We start from the raw sequence: 19,037 nt of genomic DNA on the forward strand, positions 1-19,037 counted from the left end.
CAAATTCATACATTTAAACCTTAAAAATTGACTTGAACCCCAAAATGTGACTGAACTAATGAAAAGTGACATCAGAAGCTTAAAATTTGCATTTGAAGTAAGTTTTCATAATTTGAAGACAAATTTCAATATTTTAGTCTTGAAAATAGTCTTAGATGCAGGACATTGACATTAGATTCTTGAAATTTGTCTTGAAAACGAACTTTTCGTGCTTTTTACTTTGCTTTTCATTTTCTTCGAATTCTGGACTATTTTTAGTGCTTCAAAACTGCTTTCAGCTTGGAAAATAAGTTATTGACATAGCAAACTTAAAAACCAATTTTTACATTCTTCATAGACTTAAAATAGCATTCCAAGCTTTGTCACTATTAAATCGACTTCTAAACACCTCAGTGCTAAAAATTCGGGTATTTCTTAATAAACTAGACTGTTTTTAGTGTTTAAGGCTGTTTTCAGTGCCTCAAATCGAGTTTCAAGACTATCTTTACAAAGTTTTTGACTTATCAGGCCTAAAAGCCAGTTTGTCCACTGACCATAATCTTGAAAATGTTATTTCAAGCTTCTTCACTATTAAATTGACTTCTACACTCATAGGTGCAATAAATTGTAGCATCTCTAAGAAATTCAGACTGTTTTTAGTGCTTTTTAAGACTGAAAAATCAAAAAGTCAAGTTTCTTCAGTAATAAAAGTAAAAAATGTTGGTACCAAATGCTACAATAATAGTCTTGAGAACTAATTTTTAGAAATAAAATAGTCCGAAAATTTAATTTACTTCTAGACTTGTTGTCCAGTCCAGAAAATTCAGTTGTACATCAATTAAAGTCTTGAAAATATACTTTTGGACTCTCTTTAGTCCTAGTAAAGTCAGTTCTAGCATTAAAAGTCAACTTTTATGTTATTTTTAGTAGTAAAAAATAAGTTTCATGCACAATACAATCTTTGTCTTGATTTCCGGATTTTTTTTTGTTCTTGAATGCCAGTTTCAGACGCTCAACCAGGATGGCAGTATGAGAAAGCGAATCATAAGACCATTCCTAGTAGTAAAAAAGTTTTTAGACTATTCAGTACAAATTTGGACTTTCAAAGTTCTTGGATGTTCAGTTTTAAACTATAAAACGATTTTTTAAATTGAAATTTGGAGGAATGTATCTTCCTTAGGAAACCTTTTTCAGAAAAATGACATAATGCAAGTCAACTTATTTTTTGATTAGCTATCAAATGGTGAACTATTGACACTTAAAACTGGACCACCCTGTATACAAACCTGCTAATATGGCTTAATGTGAATAAAGATAAACATATGTAAGTAAGTAATAATGTAAGAAAAAAGTTAAAAATATTTATTAGTAAAGTGACTGTAATTTAATACTTTTCATTTTTTGCACACGTTCTTGTCCCATTTTGATTGTCTCCACCCACCCTGTATGGTCTTATTGGTGATGGGGTTGCTTTAACAATTATGTAATAGATAGTATTGGATCTACACCCAACTAAAATGACACATAAAAAGCTGCTGCCATAACTTAATTCAAGCTTGAGCACTGTAATGTTGTCTTTTTCGGATAAATCAATATTTCTTGTGACATGGGACGTTAATTGGAAAACGCCCAAAAACGTTCCGAGATATTGACCTAAATAACACTTCCTTATGTTAAAACAAAAGTCAATTAGGGACTACTTAAAAATTTCACTTTTTTGCACGCACTTCTCTCACACCCTGTATAAGGCTTTAAAGCAAAAGTTTTTTACATCAGTAAAAAGCCAATAAACCAAGCCCAATGACAGTCCAAACTGGCACCCTTACAGGAAATACATCTTTCTTGAAATTGAACAAGGAAATTAAAAAACAGTAATTTTTGGTAAATATCCAATCAACGTAGACAATAGAGGGGGAAAATGAACACCATCCCCATATATCTACGCCACATAACAAGTTTGACAAACGTTATTCACATCATATAGGATAATGGATTATTAATATTTAAAACTGGACCACTCTGTATATTTATTGAAAATGTCAAGTAGGTAACGAATTATTATATTATTATTATATCTACATATTAGATTAAATTTAAGCCCAAAGTCTATAGTTGGTCCGTAATTCAGTTATTTTGACAGTTTGGAGGTGAATGTTGTTATTACTTATTTTTTCTCAATATTTTTTGTTGGTGAATTAGTTTTTTTTTTGCTCGAAAATGGTAAGTTTATTTAATTTTAGCAGGTTTTATTTTCATCACGGTTTCTGAAATACGTGTATTCTGTACACCTGGTATAGCAGAAGATATAGTGGTAATGCCAAATAAATGATGAGGGTGAGTTTGTATATTATCTAATAATTAAAGACTAAATGGACTAAACTGAGGGTTGAATTTCACTATTTGCAATTTTTTTATGATTAAAAATTCGACTATTTTGACAATTGTTGAGGCTTTTATCAAAATTAAATCTTCTTAACCACCCTATAAGATGATAAAATAATATACAGGTTGTATCGTAAAAATTACAAGTTCATCACGACACACTGTATAGTCCTGAAGAGTTTTAAAATGTATCTCCATTAACCACACATATTTTAGTGAGATTTCGGAAGTTCAGAATGTTCAGATTCAGGACTCTGTATAGTACAAATGTCAAATGTGTTTTTGTACTAACTAAAAACTGATTGGAGTCATTTAAATCGGATTTTACAGGTTTCATTAACAAGATGGTCGATGAGAAAAAAGTCATTATAGAGATTTGAGAATGCGGTTAGGACCTTACAATGTTTTCACAAACCGCATTTTTTTATGAACTATGTGACTAGTGACTACCACTTTCTCAGACTAATATTTAATGTTTGATAGATTAAATACAAATTGACAATATCACAAAAAACAACATGATTGGTGGATCCATGGCAAATTACCCAATTGTAATTTGTATATCATAAGTACCAAAAAGTCGTTAAATGCTACGTATACTGTTAAATATAATCCAATATAGTAAATACATCCAATATTACAATACTTTCAAAGATAATAATATAAGAGCATTATTCGGCAACCTATTCACTAAATAATATTATATTCTGTCAATTCGTAAATATGCGGAACAAAAATCACACTAAAATCACTTTATACTGTAAACAAGAAGCAATCTGTGAACTGACAAATAGTTGATACTCAACCTGTATACAAAAAGAGCATTTTCAAAATATTGGACACCATGATACAGGAGCTAGCTACTAATTTACATATTTTACATGCAACAGGCCTTATATTTCTATTTTTTGGATGGTGCACTAAATTAAACTGTATCGTCAGATCTCATCCTAAGCTAGATATTTAAAATTCAATTGAATTGAAATATTTAAATAGGACGGACTCCGTTATCGATTGATATCTTGGTAAATCACCCTGTATAATGCCTTGCTATTGGAAATAAAAAAAAGTCTTTTGTGTTTTGTAACAAGCCAAAGACCCATCACAATATATTATCAGTATATTCAATAGAAGTTTCATTATTGCTGTGGAAAAATGTAGCTTTTTTATTCACTAGTCTACTGAGATATATTAATATAAGGGGTCCAAGCTTTTAATCTAATCCGTTGCAATAACCGACATTCTTTTCCAATGACAAATACCCAATAAGTTTGATACGTCTACAGAATAAGGGGTATATAAAATCAGCAATCATCAAACGCTAAAGGTTACACCAAAAAGCATTTTTAGAAAAAGACATGTTAAATGCTATTACGTTTATTTTCAAACGTAATATTTTAGAGGGCTACCGCACTGGCATTAAGCCATCATGCCTTATAACTCCGTTTTGCCCTGTCACAGCTATAAACCTAATATTTGAAAACATAAATTTACCAAATCTCGTACGCCAAATGAATGAAACCGAGACAAATCCACAACGTAAAAATGACATTTCGCTCGCGATATTTGTAACTTGATTGAGTTTTATTCCCTCTGCTTTTAACAAATATTATTTTTGAAAAACAACTTAGTTGGTGGTGTTAACCCGCATATTGCCCTCGTATATTGCTAAAGAGTAGGATATATGCCATGGTCTAAACTGTAAGGGAAAGTTGAATAATGGCGACTTTTCTGGTAATTACAAAGCTTTTTGTTTGTTTTGAGGATTTTTTGAGACCTGTCGAGTTAATAAAATATGTCATCTTATTTTCAAGCAGAACATCTTTTGACTTAAGAACCAAATAGGTACGTCCTGTCATCACGCGAAAAATTATGAAAAAATAGAATTCAAAGATCAATTTTTATTATTCAAACAACTTAATATGACGATTTTGAATGCCAAAATTACTAGTTTATTGTTCTATTATTTTAACCCAACACTTTAATAAATTCAGTTTTAAAATGACAAGCTGTAACTTGAAAATTGAATTTTCAAGACAGTGATAGTATTGAAACTTAAAGCTACATTTACATTCACTTGAAAGAGAACTTTGTTATGAAATTGGCAAGCTTGACATATGGACCTCTATAGTGACATTTACACTAAAAATAATTCCAATTTGACTTCAAAGTGCACTTCGAAGTGCATCAAGCTGCTTGGCAGATGCAAGCAAAATGACCAATTTATAGGTCAGATCTGTTTATAGGAAACCAATTTATAGGAGAGAACTGTCAAATTTGGGGATGGGTTCAAAAAGAGTATAGTGATTTCTCAATAATAAACAAAACATGATGGTTAGTTAACATTAAAATGGCAGCATTGTTGTTTTGCTATTTGTAAAAATTTTTGGACAATATAATATTTGACTCGTTGATGCTGAGCAAAGTTAATTGCTTACAAGTGGTCACGTGACTGCTGTCAAAACTAAGTAAATTTAAAAGACCTCATAAAATAGCTTTTTTAACAAATGACATGTTAATTTTAAATTCATTTTTGAGAAATTTTTAAATCCGAAAAAATTCATAAACATAAATGTATGTTTACGTAGGAAATCGATTAATAACGAAAAACGTCTGTTAAGTAGAAAATCGAAATACTTTTGAAATAATGTGTTACCGCCTCACTTTCAAGTTGAAATTTCATATATAAGTAGTGGTGAGCTGTCAAGTTGACAGTGACATATTCAATATTTAAATCAACTAGCTGAGGATCAGGGTTTTTTAAACATGACTAGTTCTCAGTTATTGAAGTCACTCAACTCAATCCACCATATGGCCCATTTTTAACAGTGAAAGAAAAAAAGACAAGACGACAATATGTAAGAAATGGAAGTAAGTCAAGATCATAAGGTCAGTTTGCAGCAAAGGGAAACAAAAGTGAATAAACTCACAGGCCAGAATAGCAAGAAGAAAATCTAGCAAATCAAGATCTGGAAACAAATTTTGCTTGCAAGTTTAAGGAAATTGAAGAAATCCGGCAGAACCTGAAAATGAATCGAAGTAATAAGTTAAAGCTGTTTTTAAGCTGTTAAACCGCTCACCAGTTGATGAACTGTAGAAGGGGGTCAACGTTACAAAATAGTTTTTGTTATTTGGTGTTACCCCTTAAAATACTCCTCATTTGTTCACTATCATCGTGTTTACACAAATTTTATAACTTTGAATTTTTTGCAAAAAAAAATTCGAAAAATCGCTAATTTTCTGATAAACATAACACCATTTCATACTTTTTTTTGTGGAGTATAACGGTACAACACATTTGTGCACAACTGGAATGCATCCAGGAAACTAATTTTTTGAAACCTATTATGTATTATTACAGTCTATAAAAAAGCCACTAGGGTTAAGAAATTATTAAGTAAAGGTGGAAGTAAAAAAAATCAAATCTTTAAGTAGTCATAAAACGAAGAGAAGAAGCGATAAAATTTCACGATTGGCAAGACGAGGGAACGTGGAGAGTCCTAATGAGATTATTTAGGGAACAATACTCCTTATAATTGAAGTTTAAAGTGTCCAAATGAACGCAATAAACACGAAATAAAAAAGTTACAAATCAACGTTTAAAAGCGGAGGTTTGGCGAACAGGACTGGGGAGTCACAAAGTATAAAAATAAATGAAAACTTAGCTCATTCGGAGTCTGATTAAATTTAAGTCGGGGAGTAAAAGTCGTTGTCACCCCGTGCCCTTCTTAAGGGCCTTTTCGCCGAAAATTATATCCAAAAGCGGCAGTCGACTATAATCGGCCAGGAACATCAACCTGTTTAAATTAGTTCGGTTGCTGGCAACGTTTTCATTAATTTTACTTTGAACTCTTAAAAGACGTTAATGCCTCTACAAGCCGCGCTGCAATATTAAAACATTTAAGATGTCTCGCTCTTCGGTACCAGATCGGTACCGCTCAATGAGGGGCCAACTAATCATCATAAATCTTAAGAAGTGGGAAATTATGGTATATTGTTCACCGCAATAAACGTTGCTTATGACACTTGTGGGTAAATTTGAGTTTAGACAATACGTATAATAAAATATAACTTTGTAAGAACTCCAATAATAATTTCAATTAAACCCTTTTAAGTTGCAGGCTCATTGCTTCTAAAATTAATTACATCCCCGCATAAACAATAACTTCACAATGTGCCGCCGAGTTTTCACTGCGGCAAAGCATATGAAATACTCGGTCATTGATGTGGAATAAACCTCTATATAACCAGTCAGAGCCGGAATTTCTGGTTAAACAGACAATTATGTAATTTCTCAATATTTTCAAATTTTTATTTCAAAGCACCGTACATTTTTTCATTATCTCAAAACACTTGAACAAGCAACGTGCAGAGTATAGATTGAAATTTGAAATTATATAATAGTTGTTTGGATAAAAAAAATAAGTTTAGGAATTTCTTTTAGAGTTTAAAGGTAGCTACACCACTGTTTTAGTATGCGTCTCCCCTTACAAAAGCGCGTTCTACCCTATTATTACGTTCGGATGACCCCTTTGCAGAGCAATAGATTATAAGAAAGGGCAATCTTAAGTCCGTATTTTTCACCCAGACTCTTTTTATCTCAGCGGCGAATTTCTAACAGGTGATTATTCAATTACTTTTGCAAAATGTAAATTTGTGGAAAGTATTTCTATGGTACTTTAATAAATTAAATTGTAAGGCAATAATATATTTTTGTTGTTAATCCTTACTAAAAAAAATAGGTTAGGATTAGTTCTAGTATACTTTCTCTCTAACTATACTGAAAATCAAACAAAGGGACAAATCACGTCACAAATATTTCCACGTTACAATACAAATATATACAGTGGGATCAACGATTCTTTGCATGCACGTCACACTGATGTGAATTAATTTGAATGTACTTATTTGTTCAAACTCAAGTATGCTGTAAAATGCAAACACTGAAAAGTAGGTTTAGTGTCTGGTGAGGCAATTTTTTTCGGTTATAGTTATGACAGATGACATGTACACGTCACAAGGATGAGAAAAAGTGGTTGATGACGTGCTTGCAAAAAATACATGATTTTAATCAGTTATGAAAGTCATGAATACCATCATAATCAACATGTGGTGCATGGTATTTTATACATCCTGTATACGTTCGTAAACCAAAAACCTTAATTAACTGAAATCTTTGATATGCTTTTTCAAAAATTTCATTTTTTTAATGACTGACATGTGTCATTAGCAATTTTATTTATTTAAGTCGTATTTTAGACTATTATTTTGACTTTTGCATTCAGAGAATAATATTCATCATGCAAATTTTGTATTGTTTTCCGTATACATTTGAACATCAAACCAGTAAATTGAGAATTTGTAAATTATGGAAAAATTTTGTTTATTTGCTCACAGATGCATTTATTTGTTCTATAATTATTTTTGACTTCCTTCCACTTTACTAACATTTTTTTTGTTACTTCAAATTTGTAATTTTCTAACGGTTGTCAAATGGACGTAAATAACTACAAATATTCTGATCACTCAAATAATCGAGAATTTTTTGGTATCTCTGCAATACTTTGATCAAACCGATTTGATAAATAAAAAGTCGTTCTGTCTAGAATCAGAGCCTGAGGTTGAATTTGAATAGAAATAATTTAGTCTTGATTATGCAGGGTATACAAAAATGTTTAGAGTAGTTAGAACTTTTCCTATACTTTGTACATCAACTAAAATTGTTTTGAGAAGATAACATTTCCGTAATTTTTATTTATTAGCAGTCAGAAATGTTACACAAAAATGTCTGTACTTTACCTATATAAAACCTACCTTGTCAGCAAATCAACAAAGCCTCAAATCTGTTTAGTATTAACAAAAACTCAAAAAGTTTGGTAATTTCAATTTAAGATTAATACTAAGTACACATTTCGAATAAAAAATAACAATAGTCCGTCAAATTAATGGGTCAATGTTAAGTCAATCTTGTTTACATCGGACATCCATGGCATGGACGTTATCGTTTCAATTGGATAGAGCATTTCAATCCTGTTATTTTTTAGGATTGACTAGTCAATCCGAATGGTTAATCCGCGTTGTTTATATCGGGGATTTTATGACGGTTTACTTGATATGAGCTTGATATTTAATAATCATTGATCTCATCAAAATCGATTGCGGTACCTATTTCCTAGATACAGGGTAAGTTATAAAAAAAAGTTCGACTTTTTAAAACCCCTTGTAATTTTTCTGGTAGACCAATAATTTTTTCTGTTTGAAATGAAACAATTTTGCAATTCACTTTTTCTTACCCTGTATAACTAAGAACCTCTGGTCAATTCTAGAAAAAACAATCTTTCGGGGAAAGTGACCGAAAGTTTTGCTGTTTAGTTTAAAAATTAATAGAGAGAAAAGCCAAAAAAAACAAAGGCAGTTAGGCAAATACAAGGTTTTCTGAAAAAATGGTAGTACAAATCCTTGAAGCTTTTAAATAAGATGATTTCGGTAATACAGAGTGTCAAAAGATTTGAATTAGTCACTTTACAAAATCTCCTTAGCAGAATTTTGAACCAATAGGTCATTTATTCAATATTTTAACCAAATTAAACTTTACACCTTAAAATTTCAAGAAAACTTCTGACTATTTCTAGTTTTTAAGCAACAACAAGAAAAAGAAGAATTAAAATAAATTCAAATATCCTGTGTTTAAGGGGCGAAGTTCCACCGCAATGGTGTTAAATGTAGAGTAAAATATATACATACATACAGAGAAAAGCATCCCTATTTCCTTTATATGTGTAGCCACGCCATAAACACACGACATAGATCGTGGAGCGGTCTTTTGCTTAAGTCCAATACTTCCAATCGAGATAAAGCTTTAAAATATCGCCGCATTCTTTCTTCTTCAACCCTCGCTTTGTAGTTTTAAATTTAAACTATCTCCCGTTTCCGCACAAATTCACCGAAATTTAAATTGCATAGAGGGAAAGTTTTTCTTTATTTCTTGTTGTTGCTTAGAGATAACAGTTTTACTTTGCCACCCCCAATACTATATACCATATTATAATTACATGATTTTTTCCGTGTGTGGCAAGTATTATAGGAAACAAATTTGTTTTACAAATTGATGGGAAGAATTAGCATAAAAAAGAGGGAAGGTAATAAGACTCTTGATACCTTATTATGTCATAATGGGGCGGGTAACTACCCTCTCACAAGGAAGAGCCCATTACAAAGGATATGCAAAGAACAACGTTTGTTTATATCGCGATATCCTGTGAACAGCATGTGTACCCATATGTCAGGCTCCCTCGTTATCGGATCACTTTGCTTCAGATTACCGCGATCCCGGCAATCTAAACGACAGAGACGGAAATATCCGTCTGAAAATTGCGAAAAAGGGACGGAGAAAATATCTTTAGCCACGAACAGGCAGGAAAATTGCTTTGCACGAATACGTTCCCTTTCCGTTTTACCTTATATTCGTCGGATGCGCGGATTACTTATTCTCTAATATATTTAATCGAGATGACTGAGATGAGGATACGCCAACATTGGGTCTCAGACGTTTTCACGCTGGGGAGAATGAAATAAGGTTACATAAAAACGAATCCTGTTAACGTAACTAACCCCAGCCTCATAAAAATACCATAACTCAAAAATAAGCACGTCAATGCATATGCACACTATAAAATTTAGAGAAGCAGCAAGTTGGTGGACATTTGATTTACAATGAATACATAAAGCTGATTATACTCAGAAGGAAAAGTTCTTCAGTTAAAAAAAACTCTCAGTATCCTGTTTGTGACCATATTTGAAATATGTCAGAGCAGGCTCAATTAAAGTATACAAATAAGGCCTGTTGTTTTGTAATAATATATATTGTGGAAACTTTGGGAATTTGGGCTTTTGTGGTTTTCAGAATTAACTCTTTACTTGGTACTAAAACTGGTTAAAGCCGTTTTAGAACGCACTGCCTCTATATTAGAAAAGAAGGAAAAAAAATTACAATATCAAGTATCAAGCAAGTCAGAAATGCAGGATTACTACTGCTTACCATATTATGAAGACATTTTTAAATAGTCAAAAAGACAACAACAAGATGTCAAGAATGACGAATAATTTGACTACGTACCTTAAATAGTTTTCATTCATTTTTTTTACTTCTACTTAATCTTGTTTTCAGTATGTGTTATCTCTATCATTTAGTTTCTTTCTCTTTGTTTCCACATATTTTAGTTTCCTTTGCTTCACGTTTTATTGTGCTTATTTGTATTAGTTTTTACTTGTTAGTATATTTCTTATATTTTTCTTTTTAGACAGTTTGTTGACAAATTGTATGTAATTTTTTTTTGGTTATAGATTTCAAAATTTCAAAATTATAATTTTATTAGCAGAGTAATAACTACGCAACGATATTAGAGAGAGATATATAAACTAATCTGAAAACTACAACTACTGTTAAAAAAATGGTTTTGAAAAAATCCATAATGCTTCTTTTGGTCACTCGGTATGGTTATGTTGAACATGATGTGCAAACATTATGGATTCAAAACCAAGCAAAAATTAGAATAAAGAATCCGCTTTTAATCATAATTTGTAGGGGCATTAAAGAGAACAGCAAAAAACATTTTTATGACAAAATTAAAAATCACTTTTAAAAAACTGAATAACTAATTGCTCTTGTAGTCTGGTATAATAGTGAAACCCTTACTGATTACTAGAACCATTTTAACCAAATTTTTTTATCCAAAAACAGCGGCAGTGACATACTTAAATAAATATTGCAAAATGACTAGTGGCAGATAACTGAAGAAGAAGAAGAGAAGTTTACTGTTTAGAAATAATTAATGAAGCGTTTTTGGAGTAAAGCAACTATTGAACTATGTTGATGGAAGAAATCTGCATAACTGACATGTGTCAGTCTATCAATTTGATGACCAGAGAGACATCAATCAGATTTTCTGATGAGTGGTCACGAGATCAACTGAGGAATGACGTCACATCTGTTCCGGCAAACCGACACAGGTTAGTCACAAAGCTTTCTTCCATATTTGTCCAGATTATTGATTTTGAATAGTTTACATAATTGTATATAGTAGGCCGAGTGCATGCATATATGGCAATTAATTTTTTTTAGAGCTACAGAGTTAAATAGAGAACATTGTATTATTATAAAGTATAGTAAATTCGTTAAGAGAAGTGGAAATGTTCTTCATGCATCATAAAGAGTTTGGAAAAGAAACATTTCGATTTTTGTAACAAGTATATGTGAAGCCCTAGCCTTTATCTATATTTGAAAATCCCAATTTTTCCTAAATTCTTAACTACTAGTTTTAGTTTGAAATAAACATTAGCATCCCTCCCTTAATAGTACCTAATAGTATTTTGGTAGGTTTGGGTTTGGTAACTTTGGCACTTAAAATACTTTGCAAGTTATTGTTTTCAATCCACACATCGTTCAAACAAATCTCATTCTGACAAGCAGAAAATTCAAAATGACGTCCAAAAGATTTGACATAGTTACTCTATACATTACTCTCATTTCTTCAAAATAATGATACATCAATAATGTCTTTAGCTTCAGCCTGATTTAGAAACTACAGGACAATCTGAGAGTCTTCAAAATCCAGAGTTGTACAATTTCACAATGGAAAAAGTAAATTAAATGTTGACACCGGTATAAAATACAGCCAAATCTTTTTCCATTTATCCAAACATTCTTAAAAATCCCCACATATACCAGTTTGGTTTACTTTGTATACAAATGCAACCTTAAAACAAGTCTTGGACTTTCGCCAAAATTTTTCTGATTATGACGTTTTTTAATTTTGTTTGAGTTCTGGTAGCTTAATTTTTAAATTAGTACGTTATAGTTACGTTTACAATACTTTAACAGCATACCCATATCACACAAGTTAACAATAATAGAACATTCAAGGCGTTTTACTATTTTGTCTGCCTTAAGTAAAATCTATATTTTTTTAACCTTCTTTATCTACCGTCAAAATTTCGAATATACAGTATATATAAAATTATAATGTTTGTCGGAACCCTATCTTCTTGAATCCTACTAAATCCTGTAGTCGCACGGATTATCTCATTTTAAGCAGCCAGAATGCCAAGTTTTTTTTCATCTTCTGTTCTCTAGACAAATACAGATAATAATCCAATTAGTAAAGTTTGTGGACAAAAAAGTGATTAAATTTTGTATGATGTTTTATAGAACTAGTCAACTCTTGCTTATTAAAATAACATGATCAATCAAAGTGTAGAAATTCATTTACATTTACATTGAAGTCTAATTGGCATCAGAATTGTAAATAATGAACCGTGTGCATAAAGTGAAACAGTGCAGTTATCGATTTCATAATGGATTTTTATTAATATCGCTCTTTTGAGAATCAGTGGCAAATTTCAGAAGCTGAAAAACCGATTAAGACGACCTCGTCTCGGCAACAAGCAAAAAGGGTGTACAAGGCGTTTTTGCCATTGCGGAATCTGGTTGTGAATCGTGAGAGACAAAGCGACGACATTGTTTAGCACGACCGGCATCAAACGGGCCGGTTAATCACACCTGGTCCGAATTCGAGTCATTTTTATTCTTTTGCTCTGATGAACCGTCTTCTCAGATACTTGAGTCGACAGAGTCATTAATCAATTAGAAATATTCCTATAAAACATCTTTTTATCACTTCATTTGTGCTGTCTTGTTCCCTTTAAATATTTCAAACCTCCATAACCTATTACTCACTGCAAAAACAACACCAACTATTTTTATTTCTAAATCAATTATTATTAATGATGATACGAAGAACAATTGCATTTCCTGCAGAATATTAGTAAAGCTTTTCAAATAGAATTGGGATGTTGTAAGAAAATTGGCAGGGTCGTTCGAAACAATTTCGAGTGACAGTCGGGGTCGAGTTAAAAGTAATTAGGCAAGGTAATCATGTGGGGTGCTGAGATTTGGTTCAGTAGTGCCTATTAGCAGTCAGCGATGTGTCGTCCCGCAACTTTAGGGGGAGACCATAGACGGGGATTTGGGATTTATGTCCCTTGAAATATGCGTATTTATTCATACCCTTCTATGATAACTTAAGTCAAACTTGAATTCGATTATTGGAGAGCAAACGGAACGTTAAAGAGCCTTAACTTGCTTTATCTCGTAAAAAAACCTTTCATGTGATACCCCAACATAAAACATAATCATAGAGAACAGTTATTGTAGTTTTTGTGCCGCTAATGGCAATGTCATCCATGCGATGCATTGGACTTTTAGGGGAACATGTTAACTCGTGGGGTACAAGCGTCAACGAAGCGGTTAGCGACGAACGTTAAATAAACATTTAGGCCGTTACATTTCCCTTTTCTCCCAAACTAATGTCTTTACGTCACTCACTGTGCGTGTAGTCTGGCACTGACCTATGACGCCTGCTCCAGTCCGGGCTTATAACGTAATTGAGATCTGAATGGGATAAATGTTACGGTCCATAGGAAAAACACTTAAGTTTTTGCTACTAGATCCCGACCCCATCGCTGGCCTTGTTTTTTGCTACTTTCTCACATTTTGTATAAGGGGAAATTCATGCATTTCTTATTTACTTTTCATTATGAAAATTATAAATTTTCACTTCTAATTAAAAGGTATTCAATAAGTTGGTTTAGGGTTTCAGTTTATCTAAAAGGTTTGTTGCAATTTTACACTTTTTTCATGTGCAGAAGTTATTGACAATGCAATAGTTCTACTGGTTTTTCATTTCTTATACACAATATTCTTATAATGTGAATATTTTCAGGTTTTTGCATCCTCCACAATGATGAAAACTTATAACAGACATCCTGGAGTACATGTGTCAAATAACTATTTAGAATAACATTAACTTTAGAACAATGTGCAAATCGACTGGATAATCATGTTTTTTTTTTACTTTTGAATTATTTTCTTTCAATTATGATTGCTGCTAACTAGTACTATTCCCATTTGCATGTAGTAGCATAAACCTATTATTTGAAGTAGACTATAGCGATTATATACATACATTTTGTTTGCTTCACCCTACATTATCTTCGTTCTACGACTCTAAAAACGTAATTTACTACTTGGTTGGAAGTCCAAAACGCTTTTATTCTTTCAATAAATGGTTAAGGTATCTGCGGCGCAATGGTCGCTCCAAACTCGATTTGCGACATTGTATAAAGTTGTGAAACGCTAGGAATGCGGATTGAGCTAAATGCTTTTATAGAAAATCAAAGTGTCCGATGAAAATCCGTAACCTTCTACTTTATTATTTTTACCTGTCAGAAACAACCTAGATATTCCTTCGTTTGTGGTTATAAATCAAGTTGGAATCAGAGATAATAGTGTAATTTAAGTATACTAAGTATATAAGGTTTAAAAACCCTTGAGGCAGCATTTAGTTGAGTTACTGCAGCACGGTGTTAAAATGTAGTTCATATATGCTTGAAAAATTGATTGAGCCTCAACCACTGATATCAGTGAGAGTCCAAACTAACGACTACAAAGACAATGATGCAGTAATTTAAACTTGCTCTAAAGAAATAGACTTAGCGTTATCAAAAAATTCCTTAATGCTATAAAACGCTTTTTCAGCTAAATAAAGCTTTAGCCATCTTCTTAATTTAATTCTTGGTAGTGTTCTCACCTTTGTGGGAAACGAATTGTAGATCTTCTTACACGAGTACTCAACGTTTTGTATGTAATGTAATGATGTGTTTTGCTAGCAAAATTCAGTTTTGTACCAAACTACTTACATTTGGTATGCCTTGCCATTGCAAAAGTCTATCACAACTTTTCAAAATCACATTCTTATTTTAAATAAATTACCCTGCATATTGTTCCTTTTTTGAATGAAAACTTGTACCAAAAATATAATAATTTAAATAAGTTTATTTGTAATAGATATCAATGTGGCGACTAAGTCAATTGGATTGACATAGTTTTGAAATGTCAAATACTTAATCAAACCAACCAAACACAATATGACAGCGTCTCTTTGAGGCCTTATATTTTAGAAATATTTCATTTTATCAGAAAAATTAGGATAGTGAAATATGAAAGTTATCCAAGCTTATATTTAGTTTTGACCGGCCGTGAAAGCCTTCAGAGTCTGATAAAATTGGGATAAAGCACCTTTTTTTATCCTAACTGATTTTATATCTTATCAGCCTTATCACTTTTGCTAGATCTGTAATAGATACTACGCAAATGAATCTAAATATTTGAATGATACTTTTTAGATGATAAATACTTCAAAAATATATAGATAAGAAACTAAGATGTTATAATTGCAGAATGTTCAATTAATTTAAGCTAAGTAGAGTTTGAATGACAGTTCCGGCAAAAAATGTTAGAAAAATTAATTTAATAATACAATCGCGATCATACGAAGGCGTAGAAAGGCCACAGACGTTATTTTTCTTAAATTTCGACTTCAAACTCGGAAATTAACTAAATTCCGACTTTGAACTCGGAAATTAGTTAAATTTCGACTTCGAACTCAGAATTTACATTGTCACATTGCAAAAGCTCTTCAAACCAAATTAAACAAAATTTTTCAGTTTGGCAACATTGCAAACATTCTTCAAAGAAACTAGTCGGACTTGTCAGTTTGGTTACATTACAAACACTCTTCGAACCAAAATTGTAGAATTTGTTAGTTTGATAACATTGCAAGGATACTTTTGAACCAAATTACCAAATTTTGTCAGTTAGGCAACATTTCAAACAGTCTTCGATCTAAATTAGGAGAGTTTGTTAATTTGGCAACATTGCACAAACACACTTCAAAGAAATTAGTTGAACTTGTCAGTTTGGACAGATTGGAAACACTCTTCAAACCAAAATTGTAGAATTTGTCAGTTTGATAACATTGCATATACTCTTCAAACCAAATTAGTAAAATTAGTCAGTTTGGCAACATTGCAAACACTCTTTGATCTTAATTAGTAGATCTAAAATAGTAGAATTTGTTAGTTTGACAACATTGCAACTAAATCCGAGTTCGAAGTCGGAATTTAGTTAATTTCCGAGTTCGAAGTCGGAATTTAGTTAATTTCCGAGTTCGAAGTCGGAATTTAGTTAATTTCTGAGTTTGAAGTAAAAATTTAAGAAAAATAACGTCTGTGGCCCTTCTACGCCTTCGTACGATCATACCGTTCCTCTAGGTGAAAGCAAGTTAATGTCAATTCTTTTAAAAAGTTATCTATGTACGTCCCCGTAGGGCGTCCCAAGTTTGAATTGGAAAAAAGAATAAATCCCCATATAAATATGTTTAAACGAACATTTTAACAGATTATTTAACGGATAAGTCCAACTTTTTAACAGGAAACTTGGCATACTTATTTTATCGATTTCTACTATCTTATTGCACGTCATTCATCATACCAATATGGTATGAAGAACTTCATACTGACTAAACCTAATAATTACAACTACGTTAAAGAAACGTTGTACTGAAACGCAACCTAACGTTGATTTTAGGAGTTTAGACAACGTTAAAATAAAGAAAAAATGTCGCGTGAATCAACGTTGAATAGCAAATGTAATTCAATATTTGCAAAAAATACTTCAATCAACGTTTATTTGTTTAAAACTTTTAAGCAAAAATTGCACTTTGCAACTTTTTAAATTAAGTTTCCAATACTTCAAACTTTAGAATTGCCTTCAAAACTGTTAATATTGACTTTAATTAAAGTTTCTTATTCTTATTCTAAAATTTGCACAAAACACTCGAAATGAGCTTGTTTCATAAAATCAGCAGTTTTTTTAATTAAATTCCTAATGCTTGAAACATGAGAGATGTCTTCAAAACTGTGAAAATTGATCTGAAAGATAAAAATTAGCTTAAAGCAATGATGAAATGTACTTGAATTCATAAAAATCAATTTACAGTTTTTAAGTTAACTTCCAAAAATTGAAAAATGTTTTCAAAACTATAAAAAATACTATTGAAATCATGTAATTTGCTTCACAAAACTCGAAATGTACTTCAATTCATAAAATTCACTTTGCTGCTTTTTGAATTAAGTTTTGCAATCCTCGAAATAATATTGTCACAAGTCAAATTTATTTTCAAATTTCATTTCATTTAAATCAATTTTGGCTAAATATGTACAGGATGGCCACTTTTCGTTGGTTTTACAAGATACAGAGCAAACGGTGATAGATAAAAAAAAAGTAAGATAGCTGTTACGAGCTCAATTTTCGTATTTAATTCGCTGGTCCCATCAAAAATGAGAGAGATTTTTGTAAATTGACCATACTGGAGTTTTTGCGATATCTCAGCGGTCATTTAAGTCAAGACAACTGAGAAACTTGAAGCCAAAATTGGCCACCCTGAATATATATTCTGACCTATCTGACAATTGTGTATCCCGACCCGTCTGACACTCTGTATCTCAAAAATGAAGCATTTAAACAAACATTATTTCATTAAGATTGCTGCTTATTCTTTTATGTCCTATCTTCTCGTGCATCTTTAGGACTCAGGTACAAACAGGTAGTGCTAATACAGCACATTATCAACAATTAAAATGAATTAATTGACGGTAAAAAGCAAACTAATCGAGGTAAATATTATTTGTACTTAGAGAGAAAATAAACTAATTTATTAGTAATTATCTATGTTAAAGTGAATGTTTGTGGAATAATAAAATTATTTAAGATAATAGTACTTAGATACTACTATGTATCCTTTCTGTACTTTCATAGCTCTAATGATTGCAATATTATAATGAAGCTCTTGTAAGGAGAAAGAAAATTTCTTTCCTATTATAGCTACAATAGGAAGAAACAATTCCTTTAAAACTTACTCACATATTAAATACAGTTTAAATAGTCATAGACAAATGAATATTATTTAAAAAAATACTATATAGTGTATTTTGCATGTTGTACTGTACACAAACGTTAAAATATATAACTGGTAGCTGTCCTATTTAGGAAAAGGAAGGCGGCGCTAGGCGGAGCTAGAAAGCGTTCGTCGAGACGCCCAGACAGTATCGCGACGCGTCGCCGAATTCGGAAAATCGCTGAAAAATAACGCTTTTTTGTGCACCGCCTTAAACTTGGAAAATCATTACCTGAACTAAATGAGAAAATCCCCAGGAAAACGTTTATAATAAAAAAATGAAAGCGGAATGATATTAAGCAAAAATTATTACTACTGGGTGTTGTTGGTAGCCCAAAAGTGTCCCATTTTAAAACCATAACTCCAACCAAAATAAACCCATTATCTTTATCACCGAAATTGGCCATTTTTTACTTTGAAAGGGTGTTAACAGGGGTGATAAGCACGCTCGATGTCCATCTGCTAAAACGCCTAAACCCTTAGAAAGTAAGGAAGTTTTTGCAACACCCACGAGAAAGGCGCGGTAGGTACAGGCTGTTTCCTTTGGTAATAAAAGCGTTTTGAATTGTGTTGAATAAAGCAAATAATCATATAAATAATTAGGTTAAAACAGGTGATTAGTATATTTTTCAGTTTCTGAGCTCCGCTAATTTAAAGTTGTTTGTTCGTTTAATGCGAAAATGCTATTGACGGGTTACAGTGAAAACAAGCATCAGTTATCTCACTGTTTCTTCTGTTCTTTTTATGATCAAAAATCTCTTCTTAGATCTCTGATGAAATTAAATGCCGCGTTTTAATGTTCAACGGGTGGAAAAAAGTAAA

At 31.8% G+C, this 19,037-nt stretch overlaps 1 protein-coding gene across 1 annotated transcript in view; it reads right to left on the reverse strand.

Moving 5' to 3' along the window:
* Window positions 1-19,037, reverse strand: part of LOC145738827 (E3 ubiquitin-protein ligase RNF220-like) — an 85,469-nt gene that overhangs the window by 37,717 nt on the left and 28,715 nt on the right. The window lies entirely within an intron of this gene.

The sequence above is a fragment of the Ips typographus genome, linkage group LG16 (genome assembly GCF_016097725.1).
Source record: "Ips typographus isolate SLU linkage group LG16, UJ_Ityp_2.0, whole genome shotgun sequence".
Lineage (NCBI taxonomy): Eukaryota > Metazoa > Arthropoda > Insecta > Coleoptera > Curculionidae > Ips > Ips typographus.